Genomic DNA, 24,467 nt, shown 5'->3' on the forward strand with positions numbered 1-24,467 from the left:
AGCAACTAGAGTTTCCAGACAAGTGTATACTCTTTTCTTACTGATACTGGCATTCTGGAGAAAGGTAGAAAACCAAGATGGCATCCACAGCCTACATTCCTTGAGAACAGCTCCATAGGCCTATGAATATATGCCAAATATGAAGTGTTCCCCTTATACTGAAGCTCCAGGACAAGCAAATAGGCCTTCTTTAAGAAGGCCCATGAATGTGCCTCAGTCTGCACTCTGTGCAATGCCCTGTGGGTTGTATTCTTTTTAGAACTATCTCTATGATTTCCACAGTCCTGTGGGATGCAAGAATGCAAGCCCCAAACCGCCCCAGCTACCAAAGCCTAATGATTAAGGGCTGTCCCCTCCGCATTAGCTTAAAAAAAAAAAACCCACAAAGCACCAAAACAAAATGGACACCATGCATAAATACCACTGCAACAGACACTGGCTCTCTGAAAGAATTACAGTCAACCCCAAATGTGTGTTTAATTAGAAGCTCGCACCACTGCAGTCAAGATGATTAGAAATAGACCTCTTTTATAGAAAGACTGAGGTCCTGGGTCTATCACCTCTTTTTCAAAAAATTATCCTTATTTTTTTAAATTTCTTTATTGATGAAGGTTTTACATATGTGTCCTCATGCCCTTATTACCGCCAAACCATCCCCACTCATGCTCTCACCCCCCTGCTGTCTGTGTCCATTAGTTAGTCTTATATGCATGCATGCAAGTCCTTTGGTTGATCTCTCTCCCTTACCCCCACCCTCCCCTACCTTTCCTATGAGGTTTCACAGTCTGATTGATGCTTCTCTGTCTCTGGATCTGTTTTTGTTCATTAGTTTATGTTCATTATATTCCATAAAGGAGTGGGGTCATGTGATATTTATCTTTGTCTGACTGGCTTATTTCACTTAGCATAATGCTTTCCAATTCCATTCATGCTGTTGAAAATGGTAATAATTCCTTCTTTTTTACTGCAGCATAGTATTCAATTGTGCAGATGTACCACAGTTTTCTAATCCAGTCATCTGCTGATGGGCACTTAAGCTGTTTACAAATCTTAGCTATGATGAATTGTGCTGCTATGAACATAGGGGTGCATATATATCCTTTCTGATTGGTGCTTCTAGCTTCTTGGGATATACTCCTAGAAGTGGGATCACAGGGTCAAATGGGAGTTCCATTTTCAGTTTTTTGAGGAAACTCCATACTGTTCTCCACAGTTGCTGCACCAGGCTGCCTTCCCACCATCAGTGCACAAGGGTTCCTTTTTCTCTGCATCCTCACCAGCACTTGTAGATTGCTGATTTGTTGATGATAGCCATTCTGACAGGTGTGAGATGATGCCACAATGTTGTTTTGATTTGAATCTCTCAGATAATTAGTGACTTTGAGCATGTTTCATATGTCTCTTGGCCTTCCTTCTGTCTTCTTTAGAAAAGTAGCTATTTAAGTCTGATGCCCATTTTTTGATTGGATTGTTTATCTTCCTTTTGTTAAGTTGTATGAGTTCCCTGTAAATGTTGGAGATTAAACCCTTATCGGTGATAAAATTGGCAAATATGTTCTCTCATGCAGTGGGCTTTCTCGTTGTTTTGTTGATGGTTTCCTTTGCTGTGCAAAAGCTTTTTATTTTGAGGTAGTCCCATTTGTTTATTTTCTCTTTAGTTTCCATTGCCCTAGGAGCAGTATCAGTGAAGAAATTGCTTTGGTATATGTCTGAGATTTCGCTGCCTGTGAATTCCTCGAGTATTTTTATGATTTCCCGTTTTATGTTTAAATCCTTTATAAATTTTCAGTTTATGTTTGTGTATGGTGTGAGATGGTGGTCTAATTTCATTTTTTTGCATGTATCTGTCCAATTGTCCCAACACCATTTATTGAAGAGACTGTCTTGACTCCATTGTATTTTCATGCCTCCTTTGTCAAATATTAATTGAGCACAGTGGTTTGGGTCGATTTCTGTGTTCTCTATTCTATTTCATTGATTGACAGTATATGTCTGTTCTTGTGCCAGTAACAGGCTGTTTTGAGAACAGTGGCTTTGTAGTACAGCTTGAAATCTGGTATTGAGATCCCACATATTTTGTTCTTCTCTCTCAGGATTGCTGCAGCTATTTGGGGTCTTTTTCTATTCCAGATGAAATTTTGGAAAGTTCGTTCTAGGTCTGTGAAATATGCCATTGGTATTTTCATGGGGATTGCATTGAATTTATAGATTGCTTAGGGTAGTATGAACATTTTGATGATGTTGATTCTATGAATCCATGAACATGGCATATTCTTCCATTTGTTTATGTCTTCCTCTATCTCTTTTTTTCAGAGTCTTGTAATATTTTGCATATACGTCTTTTACCTCCTTAGTTAAGTTTATTCCTAGGTATCTTAATTTTTTTGGTGCGATGGTAAATGGGATTGCTTTTTTGTCTCTCTTTCTGTCAGTTCACTATTGGGGTAAAGAAATGCCATAGATTTCTTGGCATTAATATTGTATACTGCTACATTGCCAAATTCATTTATTTTTTTTATATTTTTATTGAGGTATTATATGTGTACATATCTTACTATTACCCCCCACCCCACACAGACACATGCCCTACCCCCCCAGAGTTTGCGTCCATTGTTTATGCTTATATGCATGCATACAAGTCCTTCGTTTGATTTCATAACTCCCCCACCTTTCCCAAACTTTCCCCCTGTAATTTGAAAGTCTGTTTGATGTTTTACTGTCTCTGTATCTATCTTTTTGTTCACCACTTTATAATGTTCTTTACTATCCCTAAATGAGTGAGATCATGTGGTATTGTTCTTTCATTGACTGGCTTATTTCACATAGCATAATCTTCTCCAGTTCCATCCAGGTTGCTGCAAATGATGAGAATTCCTTCTTTTTAATGGCAGCATAGTATTCCATTGTGTAGATGTACCACAGTTTTCCGATCCAGTCATCTGCTGATGGGCACCTAGGCTGTTTCCAAATCTTAGCTATTGTAAATTGTGCTGCTATGAACATAGTGGTGCATATATCCTTTTTGATTGGTGTTTCTAGTTTCTTCGGATATATTCCCAGGAGTGGGATTACTGGGTCAAATGGGAGTTCCATTTTCAGTTTTTTTAGGAAACTCCATACTGTTCTCCACAGTGGTTGCACCAGTGTGCATTCCCACCAGCAGTGCACGAGGGTTCCTTTTTCTCCGCATCCTCGCCAACACTTGTTGTTTGTTGATTTGTTGATGATAGCCATTCTGACAGGTGTGAGATGGTACCTCATTGTTGTTTTGATTTGCATCTCTCGGATAATAAGTGACTTTGAACATGTTTTCATGTGTCTCTTGGCCTTTCTTCTGTCTTCTTTTGAAAATATTCTGTTTAGGTCTGTTGCCCATTTTTTTATTGGATCATTTATCTTCCTCTTATTAAGTTGCATAAGCTGCCTGTAGATGTTGGAGATTAAACCTTTATCAGTGATAGCATTTGCAAATATGTTTTCCCATGCAGGGGGCTTTCTTGTTGTTTTGTTGATGGTTTCTTTTGCTGTAAAAAAGCTTTTTATTTTGATGTAGTCCCATTTGTTAATTTTCTCTTTAGCTTCCATTGCCCTAGGGGCAGTGTCAGTGAAGAAGTTCTTGTGGCATATGTCTGAGATTTTGTTGCCTGTGGAGTCCTCTAGTATTTTTATGGTTTCCCGTCTTATGTTTAAGTCCTGTATCCATTTTGAGTTTATTTTTGTGTATGGTGTAAGTTGGTGATCTAGTTTCATTTTTTTGCATGTATCTGTCCAGTTTTCCCAACAGCATTTATTGAAGAGACTATCTTGACTCCATTGTATGTTCTTTCCTCCTTTGTCAAATATTAATTGAGCATAGTGGTTTGGGTCGATATCTGGGTTCTCTATTCTGTTCCATTGATCAATATGTCTGTTCTTGTGCCAGTACCAGGCTGTTTTGAGAACAGTGGCTTTGTAATACAGCTTGAAATCTGGTATTGAGATCCCACCTACTTTATTCTTCTTTCTCAGGATTGCTGAGGCTATTCGGGGTCTTTTTTTATTCCAGATGAATTTTTGGAGAGTTCTTTCTAGGTCTGTGAAATATGCTGTTGGTATTTTGATGGGGAGTGCATTGAATCTGTAGATTGCTTTGGGTAGTATGGACATTTTAATGATGTTGATTCTACCAATCCAGGAACATGGTATGTTCTTCCATCTGTTTACGTCTTCCTCTATCACTTTTTTCAGTGTCCTGTAGTTTTCTGCGTATAGGTCTTTTACCTCCTTGGTTAAGTTTATTCCTAGGTATCTTAATTTTTTTAGTGCGATGGTAAATGGGATTGCTTTTTTAGTCTCTCTTTCTGTAAGTTCATTATTGGTGTATAGAAAAGCCATAGATTTCTTGGCGTTAATTTTGTATCCCGCTACATTGCCGAATTCATTTATTAAGTCTATTAGTTTTTTGATGGAATCTTTTGGGTTTTTTATGTACAATATCATGTCATCTGCAAATAAGGACAGCTTCACTTCTTCTTTTCCAATTTGGATGCCTCTTATTTCTTCTTCTTGCCTAATTGCGATAGCTAATACTTCCAGTACTATGTCAAACAGGAGTGGTGAGAGTGGGCATCCCTGTCTTGTTCCTGTTCTTAGGGGGAATGGTTTTAGTTTTTGCCCATTGAGTATGATGTTTGCTGTGGGTTTATCATAAATAGCTTTTATTATGTTGAGGTATGAGCCTTCTATTCCCACCTTGTTGAGAGTTTTTATCAAGAAAGGGTGTTGGATTTTGTCAAATGCTTTTTCTGCATCTATTGATATGACTATGTGATTTTTATCTCTCAATTTGTTTATGTGATGTATCACGTTTATTGATTTGCGGATATTGTACCATCCTTGCATTCCTGGAATAAATCCTACTTGGTCATGGTGTATGATCTTTCTGATGTACTGCTGGAGCCGATTTGCTAGAATTTTGTTGAGGATTTTGGCATCAATGTTCATGAGGGATATTGGCCTGTGATTCTCTTTCATTGAGTTGTCTTTATCTGGTTTTGGTATTAGGGTGATGCTGGCTTCATAGAAGGAGCCTGGAAGTGTTCCTTCCTCTTGAATTTTTTGGAATAGTCTGAGGAGGATAGGTTTTAGTTCTTCCTTGAAAGTTTGGTAAAACTCTCCTGTGAAGCTGCCTGGCCCCGGGCTTTTGTTTGCCGGAAGCTTTTTGATGACTGCTTCAATTTCTTCCATACTTACTGGCATGTTGAGCTGTTTAGAATCTTCCTGATTGAGTTTTGGAAGGTTGTATTTTTCTAGGAATATGTCGATTTCCTCTAGGTTGTCCAGTTTGTTGGAATAGAGTTGTTCGTAGTATTTTGTAACAATCCTTTGTATTTCGTCGGGATCTGTTGTTATTTCACCTCTTTCATTTCTGATTTTGTTTATTTGGGTCCTCTCTCTTTGCTTCTTGGTGAGCCTGGCTAGAGGTCCATCAATCTTGTTTATCCTTTCAAAGAACCAGCTCTTGGTTTTGTTGATCTTTTGTATTGTTTCTTTGGTCTCTATGTCGTTTATCTCCGCTCTGATCTTTATTATTTCTTTCCTTCTGCTTACACTGGGCTTATCTTGTTGCTCTCTCTCTATCTCTTTGAGTTGTTGGGTTAGGTAATTTATTACCATTGTTTCTTGTTTTTTGCAGTAGGCATGTAGAGCTATGAACTTCCCTCTCAGGACTGCTTTCGCTGTGTCCCAGAGATTTTGGATTGTTGTGTTTTCATTGTCGTTTGTTGCCATGATGTTTTTTATTTCTTCCTTGATGTCTTTGGTAACCCAGTCATGGTTTAATAGCATGCTGTTTAGTCTCCAAGTGTTTGATTTCTTTGGGTTGTTTTTATTGTAGTTGATTTCCAGTTTTATGCCACTGTGATCTGAGAAGATACTTGATATGATTTCTATCTTCTTGAATTTGGAGAGACTTTGCCTATGTCCTAACATATGGTCTATCTTTGAAAATGACCCATGTGCACTTGAGAAGAATGTATATTCTGTGGCTTTGGGGTGAAATGTTCTGAAGATGTCGATTAATTCCATCTGTTCTAGTGAGTCATTTAGGATTGATGTTTCTTTGCTGATTTTTTGTTTAGAGGATATGTCCAATGGTGATAGTGGGGTATTGAAGTCTCCTACTATGATTGTATTACTGTCAATCTCTCCTTTGATATCTTCCAGGAGTTTTTTAATGTATCTTGGTGCTCCTGTATTGGGTGCATATATGTTTACCAGAGTTATTTCTTCTTGTTGGATTTCTCCCTTTAGTATTATGAAGTGGCCTTCATTATCTCTTGTTATGTCCTTCACTTTGAGATCTAATTTGTCAGATATAAGTATTGCTATCCCAGCTTTTTTTTTCATTTCCATTTGCCTGGAAAACCTTTTTCCATCCCTTTACTCTCAGTCTGTATGCATCTTTTTTTCTGAGGTGGGTTTCCTGTAGACAGCAGATATCTGGGTTTTGTTTTCTTATCCAGTCTGTTACCCTGTGTCTTTTGATTGGGGCATTCAATCCATTTACATTTAAAGTTATTATTGATAGGTACTTATTTGACGCCATTTTTATTCTATACCCCTGTGTACCTTCTTTGCTTCCTATTTCTTTCTTTCTTTCTTTTTTTTTTTTACAGCAGACCCTTTAGCATTTCTTTCATTGCTGGTTTGGTGGTGATAAACTCCCTTAGTCCTTTTTTGTCTGTGAAGCTCCTGATTTCACCTTCAATTTTGATTGATAGCCTTGCTGGGTACAGTATTCTTGGATTTAGACCCTTCCTTTGCATGACTTGGTATATTTCATTCCATTCCCTTCTGGCCTGATGAGTTTCTGTTGAGAAATCAGTTGCTAGTCTGATGGGGGTTCCTTTGTATGTAACTGTCTGTCTCTCTCTGGCCGCTTGTAAGATTCTTACTTTGTCGTTGGTGTTTGCCAACTTAACTATAATGTGCCTTGGTGTCGGTCTTTTGGGGTTCATTTTGCTTGGAACTCTGTGAGCTTCTTGGATTTGTGTGGGTTTTTTCTTCCCTATATCAGGGAAGTTTTCTGTTATTATTTCTTCAAACAGGTTTTCTATTCCTTGCTCAGTTTCCTTTCCTTCTGGCACCCCTATTATCCTGATGTTGTTTTGTTTTGTATTGTCCCGAAGTTCCCTTACGCTCTCCTCAATCTTTCTAATTTTTGTTTCTAGAAGCTGTTGTAATTGGGTATTTTTTTCCATCTTGTCTTCTAGCTCACTTATGCGGTCCTCTGCTTCATCTAGTCTACTCTTGATGCTTTCTATTGAGTTCTTTACAGCAGCGATGTCATTTTTCATTTCTTCTTCATTGTTCTTCATTTCTTCTTGGTTCTTACTCATATTGTCGAATTTGTCTTCCATCCTTTTCAGCCACTTTATGACCATTTCTCTGAATTCTTTCTCTGATAGGTTGTTTGCCTCTAAATTGTTTACTTCCTTTTCTGGTGATGCCTGCTTCTCTTTCCTGTGGGGGCTGTTTCTTTGTCTCCTCATGGTCTCTCTTCTCCGGATGTCTGGTTATATAGATTTCTCTCTCTGGCGTTGGATTTAAAGGAATAAAATACAACACAACCAGGCACAACAGACAAGTCACTGAACAGAATTGTATTCACGATATTAATAACCTCCAATAAAGGTAACCACCAGAGAAAGACAAATTAGGGAATAGGAGTGGAAGAGGGAGAGTAAAAAGAAAGAACAACAACGAAAAAAAGAAAAAAAAAAAGAAACAAAGAGTGTGAATCTGAACTTGGGAAAAGAGCAGAAAGAAAGAAAAGAAAAAGAAATAACAGAAAAGAAAAAGAAAAGAAAAAAAAAGTAAGAGAGACAAGAATGATACTAAGAGAGAAAAGGGGAACAAACTATATATATGGGGAGTAAACTCCACTAGAGCAACCACTATTCTCAGCAAATTCCAGCAACACGAGCCTGGAGATTAATACAAACTGCAACAGCAGCTAATATCAAGTGAGGCAAGGGAAAACAAAAGTAAAAAACAAACAAAAACAAAGCAAACAAAAGAACCAACCAAACCAACAAAAAGAATAATCAAAACAATCTCATAAAAAAGCATAAAAATTCAATCTAATCAACATTTCAGCAAACAACAACAAAAGGCCCGAGAGAAAAATAATGTTTTTAAGGTAGCGTAGAGAGAGGTTTGTATGGATTTGGAGCAGGGGGTTGGGAATTAGATATATAAGTAGGGTGAAGTTTTAGCAGGGAGTAAACTGAAAAAGTTGGGAAAATCTAAAGCCAGAAAGGGTTAAGATAAACTGGGGACCAAGGGGGAAAGGGTAGGAGGAGAGTGATGGCATAATGTTAGCTTTGAGACAGGGTAAAGCGATTGTAAGGGAAAGATGCAAATCGAATGTAGGACACTAATCCAAAAATAAAAGAAAGAGAAAATCAAATGATATTAAAAAAAAAAGTAAAATAATAGTAATAATAGTGCTGATTGAAAATAAAGATGTAATAATTAAAAAGGTGAAAATCGAGTGAGGAAAAAGAAAAAAATTAGTTTCTTAAGTAAAAGATGCAAAAATGAAAATAAAAAATATAAGAATAAAAATTTAAAAAATTGAAAAAAGAATTGAAAATTAAAAAATAGGAAGACTAAAATGTGCAGTAGCGGCTGTCATTCACTTCCTCTATTATTCTGTTTGGTACGCCTTTTTCCCAGTCTGGGCGGTATTTCAGTTCAGCTTCATTCCAGGGCTCCTCAGTGTTGTAAGCCAGTCCTGCTTTTTAAGCCAGCCGTGTCTTAATTTCTCGTATTTATTTTTTATTACACCAGAGACAATTAGCGTTTCAGCCCCTGGGTGGCAGTGTTTCTGAATTGACTTCCGGGCCTCTCTAGCTCTTTTTTTTTTCCCCTCTATGGCACTCACTACCGGTTTGTGGAGGTGTGTGCCTCAGAGCTTGTGGAGGTGTGCGCCTCAGAGCTGCCTCTCTGATGGTCACACGCAGCTCTGGTCCCCAGGTTCCGAGAAAACACCTTCCCCCTGCAGTCTTTCAGGGTTTCCACCTGGGTTTTTCTATGTATTGGGCTTAGCATTCAGAGTCGGAAAGAGCCCAAGTGTGCGGACCGTGGGTCTGTGCACCAGGCTAAGGAGCCTGCACTCCTTTGAAAATTCTTAGTCTGACCCTCCTATTCAGATTAAAATGAGTTGCTTTCAAGAGGTCACTTCTGTTAGCAGCTCAGAGGACCCCCCTCCTCATTCACGGATCACGGCAGTTCCAACTGCCGCCGATTTTTCTAGGCACAGACCTCCCGGCTCCTGCTGGTCCTGCGGCTGCCGCGCTTCCCTCACCCAGCGCTTCCCTCACCCACCGCGGGGATTAGAAACCGCCCCTCATTTCAGGGGAAATCTGACCTTTCCATGGTGCAGTGAAGGGTTTCTTTGAATCCGAATGTTTGCGTTGATAGGGGACCGGTGGTCTGGTGCTCCCAGCAGTTCAGTGTTTGCAGTTGTCGCGGAAAGTCAGGTTTCCACTAAAATCCTCCTTTCCTTGCAAGATGGCGAGGCGCCCGGCGAGCCCGCAGCTCCAGGAGGGGACCCAGCCCCTGTGGGTGCTGCGCGGTCAGAGGAACACTGCCCAGCACTCCCCTGCCTTCTCCTGGAGTTTAGCTGTCCCTTGGGTTGCCCACATACACCCCAAATTCATTTATTAATCTAATAATTGTTGATGTAGTCTTTAGAGTTTTCTATGTACACCATCATGTCATCTGCGAATAAGGACAGTTTTACTTCTTCTTTTCCAAATCGAATGTCTTTTATTTATTCTTGTCTGATAGCAATGGCTAGTACTTCCAGTACTATGTCAAACAGGAGTGGTGAGAGTGGGCATCCCTGTCTTGTTCCTGTTCTTAGGGGAAATGGTTTTATTTTTGTCCATTGAGTATGATGTTGGCTGTGGGTTTGTCACACATGGCTTTTATTATGTTGAGGTATGATTCTTCTATTCCCACCTGGCTGAGAGTTTTTATCAAGAAAGGGTGTTAGACTTTGTCAAATGATTTTTCTGCGTCAATTTATATGACTATGTGATTTTTACCTCTCAATTTGTTCATGTAATGTATCACATTGGTTGATTTGCGGATATTGTACCATGCTTGCATCCTCGGGATAAATCCTACTTGGTCATGGTGTATGATCTTTCTGATGTATTGCTGGATCCAATTTGCTAGAATTTTGTTGAGGATTTTGGCATCTATGTTCATGAGGGATATTGGTCTACAATTCTCTTTCATTGTGTTGTCTTTATCTGTTTTTGTTATTAGGGTAATGGTGGCTTCATAGAATGAGCTTGGAAGTGTTCCTTCATCTTGAATTTTTTGGAATAGTCTGAGGAGGATAGGTTTTAGTTCTTCCTTGAATGTTTGGTGTAACTCCCCTGTGAAGCCATTTGGCCACGGGCTTTTGTTTTCTGGGAGCTTCTTGATGACTCCTTCAATTTCTTCCATAGTTATCAGCCTATGTTATTGAGATTTTTAGAATCTTCCTAATTGAGTTTTGGAAGGTTGTATATGTCTAGGAATATGGCCATTTCTTCCAGGTTGTCTAGTTTATTGGAGTAGAGTTGTTCATAGTATTTTTTTGACAATCTTTGTATTTCTGTGGGGTCTGTTGTTATTTTGCCTCTCTCATTTCTGATTTTGTTTATTAGGGTCTTCTCTCTTTGCTTCCTGGTGAGCCTGGCTAGAGGTTCATCAATCTTGTTTATCCTTTCAAAGTACCAGCTCTTGGTTTCATTGATCTTTTGTATTTTTTTTTGTCTCTATGTCATTTGTTCCTGCTCTGATCTTTATTATCTCCTTCCTTCTGCTCACTCTGGGCTTTTCTTGTTGCTCTCTTTCTAATTATTTGAGTTGTAGAGTTAGATGATTTACTACCATTTTTTCTTTTTCTTTTTCTTTTCTTTTTTCTTTTATTTTTTTTTTTTATTTTTTTTTTTTTTTTAGGTACGCCTGTAGAGCTATAAACTTCCCTCTCAGGACTGCTTTCATTTGTCCCATAGATATTGGATTGTTGTGTTTTTATTGTCATTAGTTTCCAGGATGTTCTTAATTTCTCCTTTGATCTCATTGGTTACCCAATCATTATTTAATAGCATGCTATTCAGCTTCCAAGTGTTTTAGTTTCTTGGATTGTTTTTATTTTTGTTTATTTCTAATATTTTGCCATTGTGGTCTGAGAAGATGCTTGGTATGATTTCAATCTTTTTGAATTTGGGAAGATTTTGCTTGTGACCCAATATGTGGTCCATTTTTTAAAATGTCCCATGTGCACTTGAGAAGAATATATATTCCATGGCTTTGAGGTGAAATGTTCTGAAGATGTCAATTATGTCCATCTGATCTAGTGAGTCCTTTAGGATTGCTGTTTCTTTGCTGAATTTTTTGTCTAGAGGATTTATCCAGTGAAATCAGTAGTGTATTAAAGTCCCCTACTATGATTGTGTTGTTGTCCAACTCTCTTTTAATATCTTCCAGGAGTTTTTTGTTTGTTTGTTTGTTTTATGTATTTGGGTGCTCCTGCATTGGGTGCATACATGTTTATCAGGATTATATCCTCTTGTTGTATTGATCCCTTTAGTATTATGAAGTGGCCTTCCTTATCTATTGTTATGGACTTCACTTTGAGGTCTATTTTGTCAGATATAAGTATTGTTACCCCAGCTTTTTTTTCATTTCCATTTGCCTGAAAGATATTTTTCCATCCCTTCACTTTCAGTCTGTGTGAGTCTCTTATTCTGAGGTGGGTCTCTTGTAGACAGCATATGTATGGGTCATGCTTTTTTTATCCATTCAGCCACTTGATGTCTTTTGATTGGCACATTTAGTCCATTTACATTTAAAGTTATTATTGAAAGGTACTTGTTTGTAGCCATTTTTATTTTTTGAGCCTGTGTTCCTTCTTACCTTTTTTAAAACTATATATTTTATTGATTTTTTACAGAGAGGAAAGGACAGTGTTAGAGAGTTAGAAACATTGATGAGAGAGAAACATCGATCAGCTTCCTCCTGCACACCCCCCACTGGGGATGTGCACTAAACTAAGGTACATGCCCTTGACCAGAATCAAACCCGGGACCCCTCAGTCTGCAGACTGATGCTCTATCAACTGAGCCAAATTGGCTGGAGCCCTTCTTCCCTTTTTATTTCTTCTTTTAACAGCATTCCCTTTAGCATTTCATGCATTGCTTGCTTGGTAGTGATAAACTCAGACTTTTTTTTTTTTTTTTGTCTGCGAAGCTCCTGATTTCCCCTTCAATTTTGATTGGTAGTCTTGCTGGATAGAGTATTCTTGGATTCAGTCCTTTGCTTTGCAACACTTTGTATACCTCCTTCCATTCCTTTCTAGCTTGATGTGTTTCTGTTGAGGAATCATTTGATAATGTGATGGGGGATCCTTTGTAGGTAATCTTCTGACTCTCTCTTGAAGCCTTTCAGATTCTCTCTTTGTCGTTAACATTTGCCATTGTAATTATGACGTGTCTTGGTGTGGGTCTTTTGAGATTCATCTTGTTCGGAACTCTCTGTACTTGTGTAACTTTTTTCTTCCCCATATCTGGATAGTTTTCTGTCATTATTTCGTCAAATAGATTTTCTAATCCTTGCTGCTCTTCTTGTCCTCCTGGCAGCCCTATTATATGTATGTTATTTTCTTTTGCATTGTCCCAAAGCTCACTTAGGCTCTCCTCCTGCTTTTTAATTTTTTTCTCCAGTTGCTGTTCAGATTGAGCTTGTTTCTGTACTTTATCTTTTAACTCACTAATTCGGTCCTCTGCTTCTTCTAGTCTACTGTTGAAACCTTCCATGGTGTTTTTGATTGTAGCTATATAATTTTTCATTTCTTCTTGATTTTTGCATAGGCTTTTGATTTTCTCGTCCATCTGGTGTATGAACTGTATGACCATTACTTTGAATTCTTTATCTGTCATGTTGCATGCTTCCATTTCACTTATTTCCTTTCTTGGAGATTCCTCCTTTTCTTTCCTCTGGGTATTGTTTCATTGTCTCCCCATTCTGACTATCACCAGAATGTTCAAATGTCAAGTTTCAGGGGCCTGGGCCATGTGCAGTGGAAGTTTTGCACCCCTCAAGTGTCACTGAAGATCTCTGACACCAAGACGTGAGGCTGCTGTGGGTTGGTGGGAACCACGCTCTCCTTGGGTCAGAGTCGCAGGCACTAAGTGTAACCTTGTGTCCACACCTAGAATCAGGGACCCTACCTGTGCCATGCTGAAACAGAGAACCCACTGGCATGTGCAAAAAATCAAAGTCCCTTAGTGCACTTCAGGAGTCAGAGGCTCCCTGTGTCCATGCCAAGAATTGAGTATCAGAGTCTCTGTTGCTTGTTGTGGCCTCACACCCAGAATCAGGGTCCTTGTGTGCACATGCACCAACAATTGGAGTCACTGACTCTTAGTGTGAATGTACTGGGAATCAGGGATCCCAGGCACACGAAATGAGAAACAGAGTCTAGTCACTGGTACTCATTGCTGCCTCTTGCGTGGAGATTCAGGGTCCATGATCTGCTTGGGCAACCGGGTTGCACAGTCGCACTGTGTTGGCAGGAGGTCCACTCCTGCCCTGCGGCAAACAATTTTCTGTGTGTGCTTGCCCTGAGTCAAAGTCACTTGGCACTGGTGTTCAGTGTGGGTGTGGGGTCCAGTCACACAGGTGTACACTGCAGAAAACAAAGTCCCCGTGTCCATGCACCTAGACTCAAATTCAGCGCTGACCCCCTGTGTGGTTACAGGGTCTGGTCATGGGGAACAAACTCCCCAAGTTTGCATGTTCAGGTTCAAATTCAGTGCAGTCTCCCTGCTTGGATGCAGGGTCTGGTCATGGGAAACAAACTCCCTGGGTCCGTGCTCCCAGGCTCTAATTCAGCACTGTCTCCCCATGTGGGCATGGGATTTGGTCACAGAAAACAATCTCCCCAAGGTCACGTACCTAGGCTCAAATTCAGCACAGCCTCCCTGCCTGGGCGCAGAGCCTGGGTGAGGGAAACAAACTTTCCGAATTTGCCCATCCAGGTTCAAATTCAGTGCAGCCTCTCTGCTAGGGTGCAGGGTCTGGTTGTGGGAAACAAACTCCCTGGGTTTGCACCCCCAGGCTCAAATTCTGCACTGTCTCCCTACATGGGCGCAAGATCTGGTCGCAGAAAACAATCTCCCAAAGGTTGCGCACCTATGCTCAAATTCAGCACAGCCTCCCTGCCTGGGCGCGGAGCCTAGTTGCTGGAAACAAATTCCCTGAGTTTGCACATCCAAGCTCAAATTCAGCACCGTCTCCCTGCCCTGTGTGGGCGCAAGATCTGGTCGCAGAAAACAATCTCCACAGGGATGCGCACCTAGGCTCAAATTCAGCACTGCCTCCCTGCCTGGGCGTGGATCCTAGTCACGGGAAACCAATTCCCCGAGTTCACATGTCCAGGCTCAAATTCAGCACTGTCTCCCTGCCCTACATGGGAATGGGTTCTGGTTACAGGAAACAATCTCCCCAAGGATTTGCACCTAGGCTCAAATTCAGCAGTCTCCCTGCCTGAGTGAGAAGCCTGGTAGCGGGAAACAAACTTCCCATGTCGGGCACCAAGGCTCAAAGTCAGGTAGAGCTGCCACTGCTGTGTGTGTGCACAAAGCCTTATTGTGGGGCCGGGGTCTGGTATTTCCTATGCCACTGCCACAGAGGTGGCGGGGAGGGAGATTGGCTTTGTGACTCACAGAAATCTGCAGCTAGGGTGGCTGGTGTCTTGGTGTCCCTGGGTCTGCAGCTGTGGTCGCAGGTCTTTTACCAGAGTGGCTGTAGGGTCCCAGTTTGCTACTGAGACCAGACAGGGTGGTGGTGAGGCTAGGATCCTAGTATCAAGCAGTTCTGTTCTTCAAGATGGCATGGTCTCTGTTGCCATTTCTATTTTTGTGCCTGTGTTGCTTCTTACCTTTTTATTTCTTCTTTTTACAGCATTCCCTTTAGCATTGCTGGCATTTCTGGCTTGGTAGTGATAAACTCCCTTAGCCTTTTTTTTTGTCTGCGAAGCTCCTGATTTCCCCTTCAATTTTGGTTGATAGTCTTGCTGGATAGAGTATTCTTGGATTCAGTCCTTTGCTTTGCAACACTTTGTATACCTCCTTCCATTCCCTTCTAGCTTGATGTGTTTCTGTTGAGAAACCATTTGATAATCTGATGGGGGATGGGATGTAGGTAACTCTCTGTCTCTCTCTTGCAGTCTTTAAGATTCTCTCTTTGTCGTTAACATTTGCCAATGTAATTATGATGTGTCTTGGTGTGGGTCTTTTGGGATTCATCTTGCTCGGGACTCTCTGTACTTGTGTAACTTTTTTCTTCCCCATATCTGGGAAGTTTTCTGTCATTATTTCGTCAAATAGATTTTCTAATCCTTGCCGCTCTTCTTGTCCTTCTGGCAGTCCTATTATATGTATGTTACTTTGTTTTGTGTTGTCCCAAATCTCCCTTAGGCTCTCCTCCTGCTTTTTATTTTTTTTTACTCCAGTTGCTGTTCAGATTGAGCTTGTTTCTGTACTTGAGCTTCTAACTCACTAATTCGGTCCTCTGCTTCTTCTAGTCTACTGTTGAAACCTTCCATGGTGTTTTTTTTTTTTTTTTAATATATTTAATTGATTTTTTACAGAGAGGAAGAGAGAGGGATAGAGAGTTAGAAACATCGATGAGAGAGAAACATCGATCAGCTGCCTCTTGCACACCCCCTACTGGGGATGTGCCCGCAACCAAGGTACATGCCCTTGACCGGAATCGAACCTGGGACCTTTCAGTCCGCAGGCTGACGCTCTATCCACTAAGCCAAACCGGTTTCGGCTCCATGGTGTTTTTGATTGTAGCTATATCACTTTTTATTTCTTCCTGATTCTTGCATAGGTTGTTGATTTTCTCATCCATCCGGTCTATGAATTGTAGGACCATTACTCTGAATTATTTTTCTGTCATGTTGCATACTTCAATTTCACTAATTTCCTTTCTTGGCGACTCCTCATTTTCTTCCCTCTGGGGATTGTGTCATCTCCCCATTCTGACTATCACCAGAAGGTTCAAACATCGAGTTGCATGGGCCTAGGCCATGTGCAGTGGGAGCTTCGCACCACCTGAGTGTCACTGAAGAGCTCTGACACCAAGACGTGTGGCTGCTGTGGGTTTGTGGGAATCAGGCTTGCCCAAGGTCAGTGTTACCAGTGCTCAGTGTGGCCCCGAATGTGCACCTAGAATCAGGAACCCTGGCTACACTGCACTGAAACAGAGACCCCGCTGGTGTGTGCCAAAAATCAGAGTCCCCTAGCTCGTGTCAGGATTCAGGGTTCCCCTGTGCCTGCACCAAGAATCAAGTATCAGAGTCTCTGTTGCCTCATGAGGCCTGGAACTGAGAATCAGGGTCCCTGTGTGCACATGCATCAAGAATTGGAGTCACTGGCTCTTAGTTTGTATGCACTGGGAGTCAGGGATCCCAGGAGCATGTGATAAGAAAAAAAGTCAAATCACTGGTGCTTAGTGATGCCTCCCACCCAGAGAATCGGGGTTCAGGTCAGCTTGGGGGACTGGGTTGCACAGTAGCACTGTATCAGCAGGAGTTCCACTCCTGCACTGTGGAAAAAAGCCTTCCGTGTGTGTGCCCTGAATCAAAGTCAGGTGGCACTGCTGCCCTACATGGGGGTGGGGTTTGGTTGCCCAATTGTGTTGCATAGAACAGATTCCCAGTCTGTGCATGCCCAAGCTCAAGTTCCTGTAGGGGCTCTGCGTGCCCTGTGGGAGGGGTGAATCTAGCAGTTCCTATGATGCTGCTGCGAGCCTGAGGTGAGGGGGATGGGCTCTGTGACTCACAGAAATCTCTGGGCAGGATGTCTGGATTATTGGTGTCTGTTGGTCTATAGCTGTGTTCACAGGTCTCTGTTCCCAGTGGCTGCAGGGTCCTGCTTTGCGTCTGAGACTGGGTGGTGCTGAGCCCAGGATCCTAGTCTTAAGCAGCTCTGTTTCTCAAGATGGTGTGGTCTCTGTGCCCACACTGGTTACCCTGGAGTGTCCGTGGTGGGAGTGGGCCTCTGCTGTCTAAGACTGCTCAGTTTGGCAGCCCCTTGGAAGACCTGAATTTTGTTGCTGTCCCTAGCTCATACACACACACACCACACATGTCCACACACTCCTCTATCGCTCCCTCACTCTATCACACTCTCTCCCTCCCTACCTTCCTGCTGGTTGCCATCTTCCTTCTCTCTCAAAAATTATCTTTATTGTTGAAAGTATTACAGATGTGCCCTTTTCCCTTCATTAGCCTCCCTTCTCTTCATCTCCCCCTGCACCACCCAGGCCTTCACCACGCTATTGTCTGAGTCCATCTTGATGTGCCCTGGAGGTGGTAGCTGTTTAAGAACTATTTCTCCATTGATTACAGTTCTGTGGAACCAATGAACATAAGCTCTACTGGCCATCATGCCAGATGGCCCTGCAGCATTCACAAAATGATGGCACCATACAAGGTTATGAACTTCTCTCTGGGTGATGCCAATTATTACAGTCCAATCATACCAGGACTAAAATCTCCCCTGGCCTCCAGGCAATGAATAGACACCCCTTAGATTGTAGCCACAAAAATTTGAGCACCAGACATATCTAAAAGCTCCCTTCCAGGAGATACTGGTTCTTTGGGGCATGGCAATGGGAGAGCCCGAAGATGGCACCCACAAATCTCAACTCTCAAAAAGGGTTCCAGCAGATTCCTAAATCTGTATGTTAAATTAGGTGTCTGCTCTCAGTCTGCTGGTTTAATGTAAGCTGGTGAGTATCCTTTATTTTAAGTATGGGCATAATTGGCTGCCTCTGAACTGGGCCCTGGGGTGGGTAAGTCCAAGTATGCAAGCCCTTTAAGAGTGGTTTCTCAGATTGCTATTGTCTTGTGGGTCTCAGGACACAATCCCTTTTGGTTTTGCAAAGTTACATATTTTCAGGGCTTGTCTCTCAATGTATATCTTAAAGTTGGGATGCCTGATATGGCATTTATTTCTCAGGGCAAAGCTTCAGGTTGGGAGATCTTTCTCAGCTGTGGGACACTATACCAGGGTGGGTTTTATGGTGAGATTGTTTCCCAGCCTCTCCTACCCACTTCAATGTGGTCTTCTTCTCATTTGACAAACATGTAATTGTCACTCAGACAACCTTTAGTTTTTTTGTTTTTTTAAAAAATATATTATTATTATCATTATTTTTACAGAGAGAAAGGGAGAGGGATAGAGAGTTAGAAACATCGATGAGAGAGAAACATCGATCAGGTGCCTCCCTCACAGGCCCCACTGGGGATGTGCCTGAAACCAAGGTACATACCCTTGACTGAAATTGAACCTGGGACCCTGCAGTCCTCAGGCCGATGCTCTATCCACTGAGCCAAACGAGTCAGGGCTAGTTTTTATTTTTTAAGATGAAACTGTTTTCATATGTAGCTGTACACTCAGTGTGTCTATGAGAGAAAGTGAGTTCTGGATTATCCTGTATTGCCATCTTGAACCAGAAGGACATAAAGGGCAAATCTTTAGAGAGAGACAGTAAATTTTTGTTGACAGGGTCTGAGAGGAGGAGGGACCAGGGAGTGACTGATAAAGAGCATGGGGTTTATTTTGGGGGTAATGAAAATAGTCTAAAATTAGTTTGCTATACTTAAATATAAATATGCCAAATATGGTGAATTTTATGGTGTGTGAATCATATATCAATAAACCTCTTAAAATAGCCTAATTAAATTAAAACTAGGCCATAACATAAATATTATCTGATCTTGGCAGTTTAGAATAGTGGGAAACTATGGATTAAGGGGAAAATATTGCCAGGTATGAATTCTGGCTTTGCCACCTACTAACTGTATAAATTCAGATAAGTCATTTACCTTCTAAGTCTCAGTTTGTATATCTTCAAAGTAGGAGTAAGGAAACCTACCTCAGAGAATTTTTTTTCCCCTACAGAGGTTGTTTCTTAAAATCTAGTTCTTTTACCAGCTCTAATTTCTGTCATTTTCTCATGAGATTATTATAACAGCAGCCATTTATAACAGCGGCCATTATAACAACTGTGCCAGAAACGTTGTGGGCTGTCTTACCTTTAAAATCTCATTGAATCCTCTTAGCAGTCTTATGAGTTCTGTATTTCTTTACCCATTTTACACATAAAGAAATTGAAGCCAAATGACTTGTTTAAGGTGACAGAGATTGGCATGAAAACCAGATCTTCTACCTATATATCTTTTCACTTAAACAAAACGCATCATTAAACAGAATTAGAAAGCTATGAAATAAAGTCAGGTAATACTTTTAAAAGAGAACATGACTGCCCTCTTGGTCAAACAATCATCAAATTTCAAATCTCAGGCTGGCAGCAGGAAAATAAGCTACCAGTATTATTCATTAGTTTGCCAGTTTTTCCTTTGAAATATTCCTTGTAGCCACAAAAATGTAGGCACAAAGGATCTAGGAGTAGAGAATAACTTTGAACTCTCTTGTTTTTATCATAAAAATTTGTGTAGAGATGTCATTAAATCCCACAATATGATTAATAGCAATATTTAAAATTAGTAAGCATCAGGAAAAAATATGATGCTCTATAAAGATGTTTGATGGTTTCCTAAATCCCTTCTTGTTTGAAAAGTACAGAGGTATGTGTGAAAAAGATATGCTTTTACATATCTAGTCTTTTTTCCTCTCTCTCTCCACTTGTATTTACTTTTCCTTTAGAGCCAAAAATGATTACCCTTTTATTTTAAGTATATTATCTATTTCCCTTTTCATGGCAAGACAAAAGGTGAAGGCAACCTAGACTTACAATGTGGCTACATGTGACAGGCAGAGAGAAGGACTTAATGCATATTATTTTATGTAATTATCAGTAAAACCCTCAAAGGAATAATGTATCTCCAGGCTCCAGATAAAGCAAATAGAGCTCCAAGAGCTCTAATTACTAAGACTAAGGCTCAGTGTTGGAGGCAGGATTCCAACCCAGGTTTGGCTGGCTCCAAAGCCCTGTTGCATTGACATTCCTTACCCAAACAGGGAAACCTCTGCATTTCACCCTGCTTTAATAATCTTTGGGGACCTTGCTTAAGTTAGTCAGACCCTTTAAAGTATCCCCAAGTAAGGGATAGTGAGAGGGAGAGAGAGAAGGAAGGAGGGAGAGGGATTGGAAAAAGAGAGAGAGAGAGAGAGATAGAGAGAGAGAGAGAGAGAGAGAGAGAGAGAGAGAGAGAGAGAGAGAGAGAGAGAGAGAGATTGAGCGATTAAGATTATAGCTTAGTGCTGAGGGTTTCTCAGCTAATTTTCCCATGGTTGAACTGGCATAATACACTTTTATTTAACTAACTGTGAAACTTCTGGAGATTAGGAAGTGGTGTTCTGGTTTTGAAAATTTTCATTCTATGCTGCAGTGTTTTTGCTTCAGACTCATAAAACTGGATGCCCTGCATCTGGATAACAAGTGAGAGCATAACCCAGGAGAGGCAGGAAGGAAAAAAAAAATAAGTCTCGAGTAAATTCTGTACTTGCTCTCCAAGCAAACCTCTGTGTACTTGCCGTTAGGATGCTAGTTAGGAGAATATTAGAAACTTCCAAGGTTCTCTTTTTTAATTTTCCTTTTATTATGTGCTATGATAGCCATACAAAAGAATATATGTAACATGTTATACAGCACAATAATAAAATGAACACTCATGAGCCCTAATTAAAGAACATCAATATCGTTTCTCTTTCTTTTTTAAATTTTTGTTCACTTCTCTAACCCCAGGACATAGTCTGATACTTGTTATGTAGTAGCTTCATAAATATGTTTAAATCAACTTGATTTCTTTTTTTATATATCATTACCTCCAGCCTGCCTTCAGAGGAATCAACTATCCTATATTTAAGTTTATTATTCCCTTGCATTTTTATGATTTTTTCACACATATATTGTTTACTTTTGCTTCTTTTTGAACTTATATAATAGAATCATATAGTATGTATGCTTTTGTGAATTATTTTTTATGCAACATTAGTTTGTGAGGTTCACCTATGTGTAACTATATTCTCCTCCTTGTCGTTGCTGAGCTATACTAGTATTTTATTGAATGAGTGTGCTATAATGTACTTAACCTCTCTCCTGTCAGTGGATGTTTCTGCTTTTATAAACAAGGCTGCTCTAATCATTTCCAAACATACCTCCTGGTACAAATGTGCATGAGTTTCTCTAATAGGGGTGGGGAACATCTGGCCTGCGGGCCACATAATGCCCATGAAATCATATGGTCTGGCTCTGCCAAGGCATTAGGGGTGAGTTAATTAAATGTTTGACCAAATATATCAGGCTAATTTTTAAGTTGATAATTTTGTATGGCCTGTGAATGATGTTATAAATATCCAAATGGCCTTTGACAGAAAAAAAGGTTTCCTATTCCTGCTTTAGGATATAAACCTGGGAGAGGAACTGTACTTGGGATTTTCATTTCCAATGCCCAAAGGTCAGCCCATGAGTCAGAACTGCAATGTGCTGTCTGTCCACACTAGGCCAGGGTCAGTGGGAGTGCTGTCTAAAATATTTTGACAGAGAGAGGAAGGGGGAGTTAGGCATAAATTGATCTGGTGAGGTCAGGAAGTATCACAGATCTCTGGTCAAAGTAGGTTGTAGTTAGGAAAACTTGAGCTTTAAAATTGTCTTCATTATTTCAGCTCCTCTTTCTCCCCCTTTATCGTTATTTTTGTGCAGGATGCATTTCATTAAACGAATATCTAAATATGTTGATGACTTTCTTAAGTCTTTAACCATTGATTACAAATTAGATTTATTAGATTATTTTAAACAATTTGAACTGTATTTTTTAAAAATATATTTCATTGATTTCAGAGAGGAAGGGAGAGGGAGAGAGAGATAGAAACATCAATGGTGAGAGAGAATCACTGATCTGATGCCTCTTACATGCCCCACACTGGGGATCGAGCCTACCACCCAGTCATGTGCCCTGACCAGGAATCAAACCATGCCCTCCTGGATTATAGGTTAATACTCAACCACTGAGCCATGCCAGTTGGAATTGAACTATATTTTAAATTTTAGTATGGATGAAAATTTATATTTTCATCCTAAAGACTCTTTCCAAAAATACCTTTTATTTACTTTATGTAGGTTTCCATTTTGTTTATCTAATATTTATTTTGCTTTCTTAAAATATATTTTTTGCAATTTTATACTAATAATTGATAATGATGTCACTATCATCATCATTCCATTTACCCATATAGACTTTTATGCCTTTCAAAAAACATTCCTGTCTTTGAGGTGATTTCTCATCTGTAGCAATCTGTACTCTGCTTTATTATATCATCTACTATGTTATTTTTGTTCCTTGCTTCCTATCTTTATTTTCTACAAGACAGTAAGTTGTTTAGAGGCAAAGATAATATATTAATCAATGCTATATTTCTAGCACCTAGCCCTGTACCTAGTCCATAGGGCTAAGCTCTATGAGTTGAATTGATTCAGTCTGTCTAATTTCAACCTCCAATCTCATAACATGGTTAGTTATTGGTTACAAATCCACAAGTTCACTTAATTTTTCTGAGCATAAGTTTCCTGTCCTACAATATAGGGAAGATACAGAGTTGGTGGGATGATTAAATGGGATTATTATATTAAATGGCCTAACACATAGAGCACTTAAATGCATGGCCTTCTGATTTTATTTGAATTGTATGTATTAGCTACAGAAGTCAAAAAAGTGGTAAGAAGGTAAAAACACTTCCAAAAAGAAGAAGGAGGGAAAGAAGAGGAGGAGGAGGAGGAGGAGGAGGAGGAGGAGGAGGAGGAGGAGGCGAGGAGAAAAAAAATTCTGCTTTCCCCCCTTGTTTTATGAATGAGGATGGGGGACACAATTTTTACTCAAAAAGATGACATTTTTAGCCAAAGGAAAACATTCTTAGCATTAGGCTCATTTTATATGGAAAGTGAAACTTTCCCTGTGGATTTTGTCACCTTGTTTGTCTTGGTTTGGTGGACAGATTCCTGCTGGCTTTCCAGCTAAGATAAGAAAAGGAAGGCTTATGCGTAGAAAAGACAGGCCACCATAGTCAGCTCCTGGATTTGCATATCCTCAGAACTTTTGGAGTGCATTTTGTTGTACTTGGGACTTGAATAAAGGCTAATATTTATGTCTTAGAGATAAAATGCTTGTCAAGTATAGCCTGAGTGAAAGCTTTCTTTGCTCTTGCCCTGCCAGGGCTGCACATTGGTAGGTTGAAGGGAGGAAATCCTTTAATACTTTAAAAAAAATTATGATGATTGCCGAAACCGGTTTGGCTCAGTGGATAGAGCGTCGGCCTGCAGACTGAAAGGTCCCAGGTTCGATTCCAGTCAAGGGCATGTACCTTGGTTTTGGGTACATCCCCAGTGGGGGTTGTGCAGGAGGCAGCTGATCGATGATTCTAACTCTCTATCCCTCTCTCTTCCTCTCTGTAAAAAAATCAATAAAATATATTTTTTAAAAAATTATGACTGTGCTGAGCGTGATTAGCAAAGAACCATGGTTTGAAAGTGAAGGTGAGTAGCAAGAAAACAACAGGATAATGGAAACTGTGTTGGATTTGAAATCAGCTAGTCCAAGCTTTGGTATCAAATATTCTGGGCTTCTCCTCTCTGAGTCTGAATTTCTTCATCTGATATAAGGAGAAAAAACTCTCACAGAGTTGTTTTGTGTTGTTGAAATCACCCCCACATGGCAACAGGCTGCCATTAGGACTTACCTTCCTTCCTTAGTAAGGAAGAAGTGCTCCTGAAAAATAATAGCTGTATTCCTGTAGATGAGAATATGGGAAATTGTCTGCCTGAGGCAGATTAACCCAAGAGGTCACTTAAATTTTTTTCAATGTGTAGGAGAGAAAAAAATGACCTTTGGGTAGTAGGACCTATGTTAAGTTTGTTTAAACTTGAATTAATTATTATGGGAGACTAAGAATTACCCATTCCATTAAGTTTTAGTACTGGATTTCTGGCCCACTTCTTTACATCTACCTAGGACTCAGAGATGGGTATTCTTGGCAGTTACACTAGGTGACCACTGAAGCTCCATCCTAGTCAAAGGAACCCATGAGTATTGTAATGGCCAAGTGTTGAGATGGTAACCTAAGAGATTTCGAGAATCACTGTCCATCATTTCTCAACGATAGCTTCATGAATAGGGATTCTGCTGCTTTACTTGGTAGAATGGGTTTGGGGGCATATCCATGTGATATAGAGACTCCTAAGGAAACTGAGGGAGTGGGGAAAAGGTCCAAAGAAGACTGCTATGATAAAACTACTTATGATACCTCACTGTGTATTCATTTCAAGGGCATTTTATCTTTTTGCTTAATTTATATTATCATTCACAACAGTAGCTCAGTAGTATGGGT

At 40.2% G+C, this 24,467-nt stretch overlaps 1 protein-coding gene across 3 annotated transcripts in view; it reads left to right on the plus strand.

The window, feature by feature from the left end:
* AR (androgen receptor) overlaps positions 1 to 24,467 on the plus strand; it is a 317,783-nt gene that overhangs the window by 205,021 nt on the left and 88,295 nt on the right. The gene's annotated exons all lie outside the window — the stretch shown is intronic.

The sequence above is a fragment of the Eptesicus fuscus genome, chromosome 1, assembly GCF_027574615.1.
Source record: "Eptesicus fuscus isolate TK198812 chromosome 1, DD_ASM_mEF_20220401, whole genome shotgun sequence".
NCBI lineage: Eukaryota > Metazoa > Chordata > Mammalia > Chiroptera > Vespertilionidae > Eptesicus > Eptesicus fuscus.